This window comes from Schistocerca gregaria, chromosome 3 (genome assembly GCF_023897955.1).
Source record: "Schistocerca gregaria isolate iqSchGreg1 chromosome 3, iqSchGreg1.2, whole genome shotgun sequence".
Lineage (NCBI taxonomy): Eukaryota > Metazoa > Arthropoda > Insecta > Orthoptera > Acrididae > Schistocerca > Schistocerca gregaria.
The window spans coordinates 217,062,808-217,075,524 of record NC_064922.1 but is presented as its reverse complement, the minus strand read 5'-3'; positions in this window follow the sequence as shown (position 1 = coordinate 217,075,524).

Below are 12,717 nucleotides of genomic sequence, written 5' to 3'. Positions count from 1 at the left end.
CGAGAGAAGAGGTTTAATATTAGAGAAGACTCTCTGTCATCTCTCGTCAGATACTAAAATGCAACCTTTCACAACCGAAAACGGCATCTCTTAAAACTTTATGGGCTCACAGGATGTGGCCGAAAAGATTTTCTCTATAAAACTAATGTTCCTTCCATAATTGTTCAAAAGTGGTTCAAATGGCTCTGAGCACTGTGGGACTTAACCTCTGAGGTCATTAGTCCCCTACAACTTAGAAGTACTTAAACCTAACTAACCTAAGGACATCACACACATCCATGTCCGAGGCAGGATTCGAACCTGCGACCGTAGCGGTCACGTGGTTCCAGACTGCAGCACCTTGAACCATAATTGTGAATGACAATTCAGAGACAAGTAGTAGGATTGGGAGGGTATAATGTTGTTATATGTCCTTCTGAAACAAGCAAATGCATGATCAAAGTGATCCCAGGCTTTCTCCATAGATTGGAATACAGCATTGGATATGTCAGGAACGTATGTTAAATAATCTCTTTGGTGTTTACCACTCTTCTGAATGGTTTTAAGTGGCTCACCACGACTCCCTTCCATTTAGTAACCTTTCGCTCTCATGGTATCAACAACATATAACGTTCTCGATTATTTGTTGAATTTATAGAAATCCTATCTTCCCACACTGTTTGTCACCTCTACTGTTCTTCTTAGTAACATTGAAGTTAGTCCCTCATGTCTTAACAGATCTGTAATTGCGCCCTTCTTCTAGTCAGTATTTCCTCATACTAGTTCCCTCACTGATTCTGATAAGGGTCTCATAATTTCTGATATTATTAGTCTACTTTTTACAGTATCCTTCCATACAACCAAATCTCTAATGTTTCAATTATTATCTTTTCCGTTTCTTCCAATATCCATCATTCGCTTCCATACAATATAGTGCTTCATTCGTACATTCCCAGGAATTTTAACCTCTATTTAAGACGAAAATTTGTTAAAAACAGACTTCTTTCAGCGAAGATTGTGCACTCTGCTTAGCGTATCCAGCATTCTGTACCATTCTGGAGGTATTTTCCTTTGAGGTAGCAGAACACAAAAACTTCACATAATACGTGCATAAAAAGTTCTCTGTTTACTTTCCGCGCCAAATGTGGATAAAATCCCAAGCTTTCGATGACTACCTCCGTCATCTTCGTCAGGCAGTCAGTTTTACCCCTGACGAAGATGACGGAGGTAGTCATCGAAAGCTTGGGATTCTATTCAAATTTGACGCGGCAAGTAAACCGATAACTTATTATATAAGGACTCCGTCAGAAGAGACTTCGTATTCAGATAATACGTGCTTCACTAACTTGATTATATGTTTATAACGTATTACATATTTCTACTCTTATGCACTTCGTCTTTCTTTGGTTTAGTCTACATTAATATTCTATTCTTATTAGACTGTTAGTTTCACTCTGCTGATCTTTCAACTATTCCTCACATTGACAGAGAACAGCATTGCCGTAAAGGAATTTCATAGCTGTCATTCGTTCACTTTGAAATTCGTGCACCTGGACCTTTCTAATTTACATTGTGTAAGTAACGTACATGTTGAAGAGTAGGGGAGAAAGGCTGCATCTTTGTTTTTCGAGTTTGTTGTTCAGAGCACTTCTCTCTTCCTCAATAGTTACTACCATGGCAAAATAAAATGAAGAAATTTTCTACATTCAACGATTTAAAAACAAAGAAATAAAATTTTTCGGAAAGACCACACTTTGACTGTTAGAAAATTAAATCACTAACATATTATCAAATAGCTAATAGAAGATTACAAGGGCAATAAAAAGATACAATAGTATACACATCACTATACCTTAGTATGTGAAGTTGATACTTCAGCTAAATGAAAGGAGAAGAAACCTTCTGCTACACACTAGCAAGAAGAGGTCAATAATGTATGTTTACTCTGAAATGAAAATATTAAGGGCCTATAACAGAATAGTTTAAGGAAATATTTGCAAGTATCATGTACATGGTTCTGAAAAAGATATGACCAAAACAGGAAAAAACAAAATATTACAGGGGCTGGAAGTGAGGCATTATAAAGGAAAAAGAAATGTCACCAAAGGAGACTGTTAAAAGGCATTCCGGAAGGAATACAAGAGAAACGATCAGCATATTAAAAGTATCCTTCAAAGCCTACCCCGTAAACGAAACGAATCTATATACATGAAAGGAATGGGACAAAGGGGCGACCACTAATACGCCTGGAGCTTATATAATATACAACATAATGTAGAATATAATATAGAACATAGAATATAGAATACTGAATATAATATAGAATATCATATAGAATGTCGTAAATATGGACCTCAGAAGGTAGCATATAAATCATTGAAAACAGGAAATAAACAAAAAGAAGAACTTAAGAGTATTAAGCTTGATGTCGTGATGATAATATTGAAGAAGAAAAAGGAAATCCCCAGAAATAAAATAAGAGAACTAGATGAGCTGTAAAGGAACTCTTAGCAACTTTGAATACTACACAGACAAATGACAAAAAACAAAGGGTAACAGGTTTAGTTGAAATACATACATAGTTAATTAATCGTGTATTATTATAAATACACCTAAAATTGTTACACTTGTTTAACCTGCTTTAGAAGTAATAATATACCACTAAATTGAAAGAAAGATAAAGCTACATCTATATACATACATAAGACAGGAAAAGGAGATACATGTGAAAACTGTCGTGGTACAAACGTACTTCACACAGGTTGTAACACTTAAGTATATATTTTAATTATCAGACTGAGCAAATTACGCGAATGTTTACTAACGGAAGAACAGATCGGATTTGTAAAAGAATATCAATGACTTTTGATAACAAATTTATATTATTAGCAAACTAAAATCTGAATTAAATCCCGATTTTCTGTGTGTCCCAGAGACGAGAGAGAGGGAGAGAAAGAGAAGGTCACTACTTAAGATGCAGTACCCGAAGAACCAAATGTAGTGGGTGGCTTTTGAGATTCTGAATAGATGAATGCGTCTGAGCTTGAGACTGACGACTGTGATATTAAATGGCAAAATGTGGCTGGACATAATGTCAACATATAAAAAGAAGTCTTTAAAATATAGACGGTTTTCTTTCCGGGACAGTTCGGGTAAAATCTCGAGCTTTCGACGATAGCCTCCATCGTCATCGTCAGGAGCAAAATGAAGTACCCAATTTCAGTAAGAGACTACATAATTAATTAGACAAAAGTACAAATATATAACCAGTAAGAACTTGGGTTACGGACCACCGAACACCTTATGAATATAAGAGACGCACCACACACAGAGTATAAACGGTACCCGACCTCAGAGTCCTCTCACTTTCAAAGAATAGCACCACTAAATTAATCAGTCTGTAAGCAAGGCAAAACTCAGGTTTCCCACTCGCTGGGATCTTTCACACACCCGCCGTTGTGTGAAAGAGACTACGAGGTATACGAATAGGCAAACCCAAATCGGCAGCTGACCCTCTGGTTCTAACTGAGGATGTAAGTGAGCATTCCACCATGCCGTTCAGTTTTTTCAACGATCCAATGATTCCGAAAATAACAGATATTTTGACCATACCCTGAACTTTAGCGTCTTCCTACAGCCTGGAAACAGTAACTCATAAAACCACTACGTAACAGGTGATCTGCCAAACACCCTCCCATCTACAGGACCACTTAGAGGTCACAAGTCTGAAAATGAACCAATCGAAAAAAGACTTATACGCCCCGCGCCGCCACGAAATCCTCTCCTGTGCCAACCTCTTCATCTCAAAGTAGCAGTTGCAACCTACATCCACAAATATATGCTGGATGTATTCCAATCTCTGTCTTCCTCTACAGTTTTTGCCATCTAAAGCTCCCTGTAGTACCATGGAAGTCATTCCCTGATTTCTTAATAGATTTCCTATCTTCCGCCGGCCGCGGTGGTCTCGCGGTTCTAGGCGCGCAGTCCGGAACCGTGCGACTGCTACGGTCTCAGGTTCGAATACTGCCTCGGGCATCGATGTGTGTGATGTCCTTAGGTTAGTTGGGTTTAATTAGTTCCAAGTTCTAGGCGACTGATGACCACAGATGTTAAGTCGCATAGTGCTCAGAGCCATCCTATCATCCTGTCCCTTCTCCTTGTCATTGTTTCTAAGATATCCCGTTTTTCTGCAATTCAGCACAGATCCTCCTTATACTTCACCTTAATAGTCCACCAAACTTCCGACATACCATGTCTTCTAAGTATCGTATCATTGATATACGTTTAACTTAAACTTTAATTCCACTCCTGGATTTCTCATTTATTTCAATTATTGCTTCTCCAATGTACAGATTGAACAGTACTGGCGAGAGACTATGTGCCTGTCTTAAACCCTTTTTAATCGGAACACTTCGTTCTTGGTCGTCAAATCTTATTCTGCCCTATTGGCTATTGCGCATGTTGTATACTAGCCGTGTCAAGGATACCCCTATTTTTCTCAGAATTACGAACATCTTGCACCATTTTACATTGTCGAACGCTTTTTCCAGGTCAACAGACCTTATGAAAGTGTCTTGACTTTTCCTTAGTCTTGATTCCATTAACAATTTCAACGTCAAAATTGCCTCTCTGGTGACTTTACTTTTCCTAAAGCCTAACTGATCAACATCTAAAACTTCCTCTATTTTCCTTTTACATTCTTCTGAACATTACTCTTGTCAGCAACTTGGATGTACACTCTGTTAAACTGATTGTCCGATAATTCTCGCACTTTTCATATCTTACTGTCTTTGGAATCCTTTGTATGGTATTTTTCCGAAAGTCAGATGCTATGTCGCCAGACTTATACATTCTAATCACCAACGTAAATATTCGTTTTGTGACTATACCCCACAATGATTTTAGAACTTCTAAAGGACTGTTTCTTATCCCTTCTGTTTTATTCGATCTTAAATCCTCCAAAGGTCTCTTAAATTCTTCTAATCCTGGATCCCTAATCTCTTCCAAATCTACTCCTGTTTCTTCTTCTAACACATCAGACAGATTTAATTCCTCATACAGGCCTTCAGTGTACTCTTTCCACATATCCACTCTCTCCTCTGTACTTAGCAGTGGAATTTCCTTTGAAATGTCAATGTTACCACCCTTGCTTTTAATTTCACCGAAGGTTGTTTTGACTTACCTATTTGCTGAGTCAATCCTTCCGACAATCATTTCTTATCCGATTTCTTCACATTTTTCATGCAGCCATTTCGTCTTACCGTTCCAGCTCTTCCTGTTTATTTCGTTCTTCAGCGACTTTTGTTTCTGTATTTGTGAATCACCCTTAATATTTTCCTATTTTCTTCTTTCATCGATCAGTTGAGGTATTTCTTCTGTTACCAATTGTTTCTTCGAAATTACCTTCTTTGTACTGTGTTTTTGCCGGCCGCGGTGGTGTCGTGGTTCTAGGCGCGCAGTCCGGAACCGTGCGACTGCTACGGTCGCAGGTTCGAATCCTGCCTCGGGCATGGATGTGTGTGATGTCCTTAGGTTAGTTAGGTTTAAGTAGTTCTAAGTTCTAGGGGACTGATAACCACAGCAGTTGAGTCCCATAGTGCTCAGAGCCATTTGAACCATTTTGTACTGTGTTTTTCTTTCCAACTTCTGTGATTTCACTTTTTAGAGACGTCTATTCCTCTTTAACTGTAGTGCCTATTGAGCTATTCCTTAATGCTCTATCTATAGCCTCAGATAACGTCAAGGGTCTCATTCCTTAGTACTTCTGCATCACACGTTTTGCGTATTGATTCTTCCTGACTAACCTCTTAAACTTCAGCCTACTCTGCATCATTACTGAATTGTGGTCTGAGTCTATATCTGCTCCTGCGTACGCCTTAAAATCCAGAATCTGATTTCGAAATCTCTGTCTGACCATGACGTAATCTAACTGAAATCTTTCCGTATCACCTGGCCTTTTCCAAGTATACCTCATCCTCTTGTGATTCTTGAACAGAGTATTCGATATTACTAGCTTCCTTGTCGGAGACCCATAATATGCTGTAAACATTTATTCTGCTTCCCCTACAACCCCACTCCAGTCGACCATGACTGACTTTCATCTCCCTTCATGTACGTTACCGTTTCAGTATCCTCATACACTTTCCCTATCTCTTGTGTCCCTACAAACAAAAATAGGTATTTCCTTAGACCTTAAAGAAATAGCTCGTTGAGTGACAAATACCCCACAATTTGACTATGTTGAGGCTGTTCCCCAAGGACGTTCGTACAGAAGTTCATATCAGGTGGTACTGAAATGAAACCTTATGTACAATAAATATCAGCATTGCCTATTAAAAATTATTATAGCTGCTTGCCTATAAGCGTAGAAGCTATCAAGCTCAGTTTGCTCTATCGTCTTCTCAATCACTGTACGTCCTTTTTCTCCACCATCTGAACAGCGGAACCGAAACACTCTCTCAGCCGATACTTAACCGTACCATGTGCACTAAGTAATTTTCTGAACCAGGAATCCTACTTTGCAAAGATCTTAATCAAAACATTAGAGAAATGAAATCCCTTTCAAACTTGAAAACACAAATACTGATGTACCTCCTATCACAATAGACATACCTCCCATAAACTTGTCTGCACGTCTCTATCACCCTTATGCTATGCTTCGCCCTTGTCGGCATACTTCTCTATTAAATTCTGATTCTTTCTAAAAGCACCTGTCACAGCCACTTAAATTTTCTCTTCTACCTTCATCCCTTCCGCTTCTGACAAATCTAAACATCACTTCAAATGCGCTAAAGTAATCTATGCCCTAAATATAAACTGCAAATATCTTATGTCTTTGATGTATGTTGTTCCTGGTCAGATTAATAGGCCTTGTGGCCGTTTTCTGATTTGGCTAAGTAAATAAGAGATAATAAACACTATTTTTGTCTATATAAGTAATTTTGAGTGGGATTAATTTTGAGGCGACGGCTTACTAAGTATATATTTTCGTTGTCAGCTAGATAGCGGTGACCTTTAAAGGAATTCCTCTGTCTGAAGAACGACGCCGACCTGAGCGTAGGGATTCGTTCCTGGTTTTAGTAGACGGTTAGAACCAGACCGGCAATAGCAATATAAAAGATCTAGTGAGTAACCTCAGAGCTCCCGGCAGAGACGCGCAGCCTTTTGTAGGAACCGTCCTTTAGGGTTGCAATGTAAAGTAGTGCCTACGCTGACAGTGTCATGCTTTCGCACTGGGCCCGAGTTTTTAAACGGGACCGAGAACGGTTACTCAGCCTCACTTTTATCGGTTTTCTGGAGCAGGCAGCTCATAGCGTCCGTGTCCACCACTAACGTCCGGCTCCACCTCAGAACACCTCGTTGACAGCAGACAGCCGCCATCACACATCGGAACAACAAGGAGAGATGCTATGGCCTGAGTGACATGTAAGACACCATCATGCTGGCACCGTTACTCGTCATGGCAATTATTTTCCCTCTTTAGTCTCAACGTGATTGGTGTTTTATTGATAGTAGTTTCGTAACTTCGATTGTCAATGATGCTCCATATCCTGTGATCGTGTTATTGAACACTTCTTCTTGATGCTGAATACTGTTTCCACTAGATTTCTGAGTTTTGTTTTCATTGTATGTTGGTCTGTAAATTTCGAACATGAAGTATTCTTCCGTTATGGAGTCGAAAATTGTCTCTTCCTAATTTTATGATTTAGGTGCTGCCCTTTCTGTTCACATACATTCCTATGATTAGTTTTGTGTAATCCAACTGAATTCTTGATTCACACCTGCAGATGTTTACATTGTACGGCATCGCTTCCGTTGGGTGCCGTTTCTTAGCGGAAGCGATGGGTAGACGATGTGTAACACCACAATCTGACGCAGTTGTTATATTACGACTGCTCTTTCAAAAGCATAGTGTTAGGTTTTGAAAGTGACCAATATTGCTTGAAAACACTTTAAAGGCTTTCAATGAGGTGGTCTTTCATGAAACTTATTTACCTAGATATGGGCAGAATATTACATGAAAATATCTTTTCTGATAAATCTCAGTAAACTGCATTTGTTGGAAAATACTCAGTGAAAACTAAGACAGCAGGGAATGAGAAATCAGTTGAACAAGTAAAATGTTTTAACTGCCTTAGATGTAAAATATCATATGAATAAGAAGAAGATATGCTGGTTAAATGAAAACAATCAGTACTGCGTTAAAAAACAAACTAAAGATCAAAACACGACAAACAGCCTATTGGCTTCTGTCTCGGGTTCTTCCGCCGACGTTCATCTAATGATTTTACTGACGCTTCGACAGCACGAGTGGCAGGCACTGTCAAAGCTTCACCCTGCATTGCCGGTGGTGAACTGGAGCTGAGCTCGCGGCCGCAGACTATATGTACCTGCCGCGCCAACGTCCGAGGGCTCCTCCGCGGTCATTTCCACTGCGGTTCTCCTCTTTCTACCTGCGACGATAGTTCGCTGCAGTACAGGAAGCCAGGATCCGTTTACCTTAAGGCTTTCCTCTTTCTTGTTGAAACTGTTAGCGTGTTTTGTGTTTCTACAGCGTCTCTGAACAAGCGCGTGTGATAGTGCGTCTCTACATCCAGAACTTTCGTGTCGGCTAATTATATTACGTGGTCTGTCTCACTCCGTGCGCGCTCTGCCACGGCCGATTTCTCCACCTGCCCCATATACATCTACATCTACATACATAGTCCGCAATCCCCCATACAGTGCGTGGCGGAGGGTACTTTGTACCACAACTAGCATCTTTTTCCCCCTGTTATATCCCAAACAGTACGAGGGAACAATGACTGCCTTTATGCCTCTGTACGAGCCCTAATCTCTCTTTTCTTAACTTTGTGGTCTTTCCGCAAAATGTAAGTTGGCGGCAGTAAAATTGTACTGAAGTACAACAAGTCAACAAGTAGCCACGAAAACCTTAACAATTTTGGATCTAAACACGACTAAAAATTTTCAAAAGTGTAGCGTTGCCAGTCTTATTGCACTGAAGCAGCGAAGATTCTGGTACAGGCATGTTTATTGGAATACAGACATACATAAATAGGCAGAATACGGCACTGTGGCCGGCAGTGCCTATATAAGACAACAAGTGACTGGTGCAATTCCGAGATCTGTTACTGCTGCTACATTGGCAGGTTATCAAGATTTAAGTGAGTCTGAATGTGGTGTTATAGTTGGCGCATGTGAGATGGGACACAGCATTTGTTGATATGGCCATTAGCCGAGGAGAGGCACTGCAGGCGATATCGTGCCGTTAGCAAAAGCAATAGCGTCCGTCGTTTGCTGCCATAGACCATTAACGCCAGTCTTGATGAATACTTACGTCGTACGTTTCACATTGATTTCTGCGGTTATTTCATGCGCAGTTGCTTATCTTTCTGCGCTGACAGCTCCACGCAAAACACCGCTGCCCTCGGTTCTCAAGTGAAGGCCGTCGGTGAGAGGTAAAGCCTAAACTTTGGTATTCTCGGTATACTCTTGATATTGTGGGTCAGAGAGTCTTAACTCCCAAACGATTTTCGAAATAAACGTCCAACGCGCGTATCTCCAAGTGACACACCACGTTCTCTTTCTTATTTCCCGGCATGCGGCCATAATCACGTCAGAAACCATTTCACATGATTCACCTAAGTGCAAATGATAGCTTCACCAATGTACTGCCCTTTTATATACTGTACAGGTGATACAGTCATAGTCTGTGTATGTGCATATCGCTTTCCAATGACTTGTCACGTGTTTGTATGTTATGTTTGCATATTTTAAATGTGATCTGCCATTCCCTGCACCACTCATTTGCCCTCTGGAGGTCTTCCAGTGTTTTGGCATTGCTGCCCTCTTCTAGACAACCTTACTGTGCCGCAATGTAGCCCGCTACATCATTTATATGTATTGTAAACATTAAAGGCTCTGCCACACATTTTAACTCATAAGTACCCTTTATTTAAAAAGTTGAGCTTTTGGATGACAAATTTGATTTGTATCAGAAATTAAACTATACGAATAATGACGTCCAATTCTGCGGATTTCGCGTCTATGCAATTGTATGAGCGTGCCCTTGGTGCAGTCGCTGAAATCGTCATGAAACAAACGGCCCCCAGTTTCAACTGCTGCTACCTAAGCGGCAGCTGTACGCAACTGCGCTGCAGTATCGTTTTCAGTTAAATGCCTACAGTGCGCGTGCTTTGTCTTTCTGGAATACCGCAGACCGCAGCAGCAGTTCACCCACACTGTGTGAGCTAGTCCAGCACCCTGTGTGTTGCATTTGATCTCTGTGACCACTGAACTGTACACCATGAAACTGCCGCTTTAATAAATTCCTTGCTCACATTAGGCGCAGGATGCTTGCCGTTTGAGATACATAGGCACACTTTGTCCACGAAGAGTGCGTATTTAAGAGTAAACAGTGATTAATTGAAATTTGTTTCGTTTTGCATACTCGGTGTAGTCTTTATTCTTGTTACCGTTGAATATTTGGCGTTACTGTAGTTGAAAAAATAACTCTTGTTATTAGAAAACCTTATATCCACGACGTGGCTGAAATTTTGCGTGTTATAAACATCGAAAAATTCTATTACAGTTTTCTAATTACTTTAAATTTCTTTAACAAAGGCTTTAGTTTGAAAAGCGGTTAACCTTGCCATTTTAGTGTAATTAAACGGTTTTAACTAGTATTTCTGAACACATTTTGTGTGTTTCTGGTTCGATGTACATGACCTTGGCATAAAGTGATCGACTTATAAAAGTTTAAACTCCATTAAATACGATCATTTATTACACATTATCCTGACTGTTACTGATGTCGAATGAAATATCATATTTCCTGTTACCAGTCAATGTTTATGTTTTAACGCAACACGTATCTAAAGTATAAACCTCCTTCTTCAGTTGTATTTATTTCCATTAATATGGAGAAATATAAGGATTTAAAAGCATGTATCATTAGGGAAAGATAGATACCGCCTACAAGAGAACCGAAATAACTTGTGACCACCGAGCTGTCAAAATTTTTAAATACAGCTGGAACAAGTGGGTACGCAAATCCTAAACTCGTCATGCCGTGACACATGTCTCAAACTGTTTTCTGCTGCAACTCACAAAGGGGTACAACTTTCCCTAACCTCAACTGGTCCCTGATGGGACCTCGTTTGCGATCACCCTGCTGCTTCTGCATAACGTCGCACAAACAATATATGAATGTCACTAGGTAGAGCTTTCACCGCAACCTCTCCTGGGTCGTCCCCACTTAAGGGAGAACCCTCTTTCTTATTATCGAGCATATGCCGTAGGGTGCCTGCAACAATACCACTCCCCAGATATGAGACACGTCTAACCGAAAGGCGGGAATACGCACAGCACATGGTGCAATACGAACTATTTTACAGGGACTGGCTAAGCCCCAAATAAATGCCTGAATATCAGTTTTTAAGGTAAACTTCCGGTGTTCCAAATAAAACTTGAGTTTCTCCAATACAAAGAGAGCCGCTAGCGCTTCCAACTCGTAAGTTGGATATTACTTTTCACTGGGGAACATGCACCTGGAGACATATGCTAAGGGCCTCCGCATCTCATCTGGCTCCTGAAGAGCACGGCACCAACGCGACAACTGTGTAGCGGTCTGCACAATAAATGGCTGGTTAAAGTTGGGGACCGCCAGAACCGCAGTGTTACTGAATTAGATTTCCAGAGAATGAAAGGTGGCTTGTAGGAATCACGCTTGTTTCGCAAGAAGTTCAGGGAGCAGCCAGTTCTGCAAATTTGGGGAGAAATTCCCGAAAAAATATTGGTCATCCCGATAAAACGCACCACGACCGTCTTGGTTTTCGGAGGGTGGAAACTATAAATGACCATGACTGGTCAATATTAACCTCTTCTACCGAAACTAAATGTCCAAGAAGGAATATCTCACGATGGGCAAAGGAAGCCTTAAATGGACTGACAGTAAAATTCACTTGTGCCAAACGGCTCTGAACAATATTTAGATGCTACAAATTACATTATGGTGAAGGTTGACACTATAAATGTGGCTGTCATCCAGATAGTTAAAATCACCAAGCACGGCATCAAGCAACCTGGAAAGAACCGCTGCGACACTAGATAGGCCTAATAAAACACACATAAACTCATGCAAGTTCCAATTGGCACAGGAACCTTTGACAGCCATGGACTTTACAGCCAAGGAATTTCGTACTATGCCTGATTAAAATCAATAACCGAAAAATAAGGAGCAGCCGAAAACAAAGAAAAACAGCCGTGCAAATCGGTGAGGGGACTCCTAGACGACCGTTAGATTAAGAAGGCAATACTGTACAACTGGTTCGAATCGCCATCAATTATTCTTCACCCTCCACGAGTACTTTGTTAACTGACTCGCGCAGCACCTTCATTTTGAATGGAGTAACCGATAAGATGAATATCTGACTGGAATCTGATCAGTCAACAAAAGGCAATATTCAATACGGTTTCTAACATATAATCCGTCAGTCAACACATCGGAAAAACTACGGAATATATCTAGCAAGACCTGAGTTAGGGAGGCAGGTATGCCACAGTACTATGAATATGGTTATTGCGTGGGCAAATCCCCTTAAAATTTAGGAAAAAGCGGAACTGTACTTCAGGGCGAAATCCAAAATAAAATCGGCGGCATCTAACATGTGCCCAGTTCGACTAGCACGTTTGCATGCCAGTAAAAGTTCGGTACTGAGCCTCCCCGCCACCAAAACA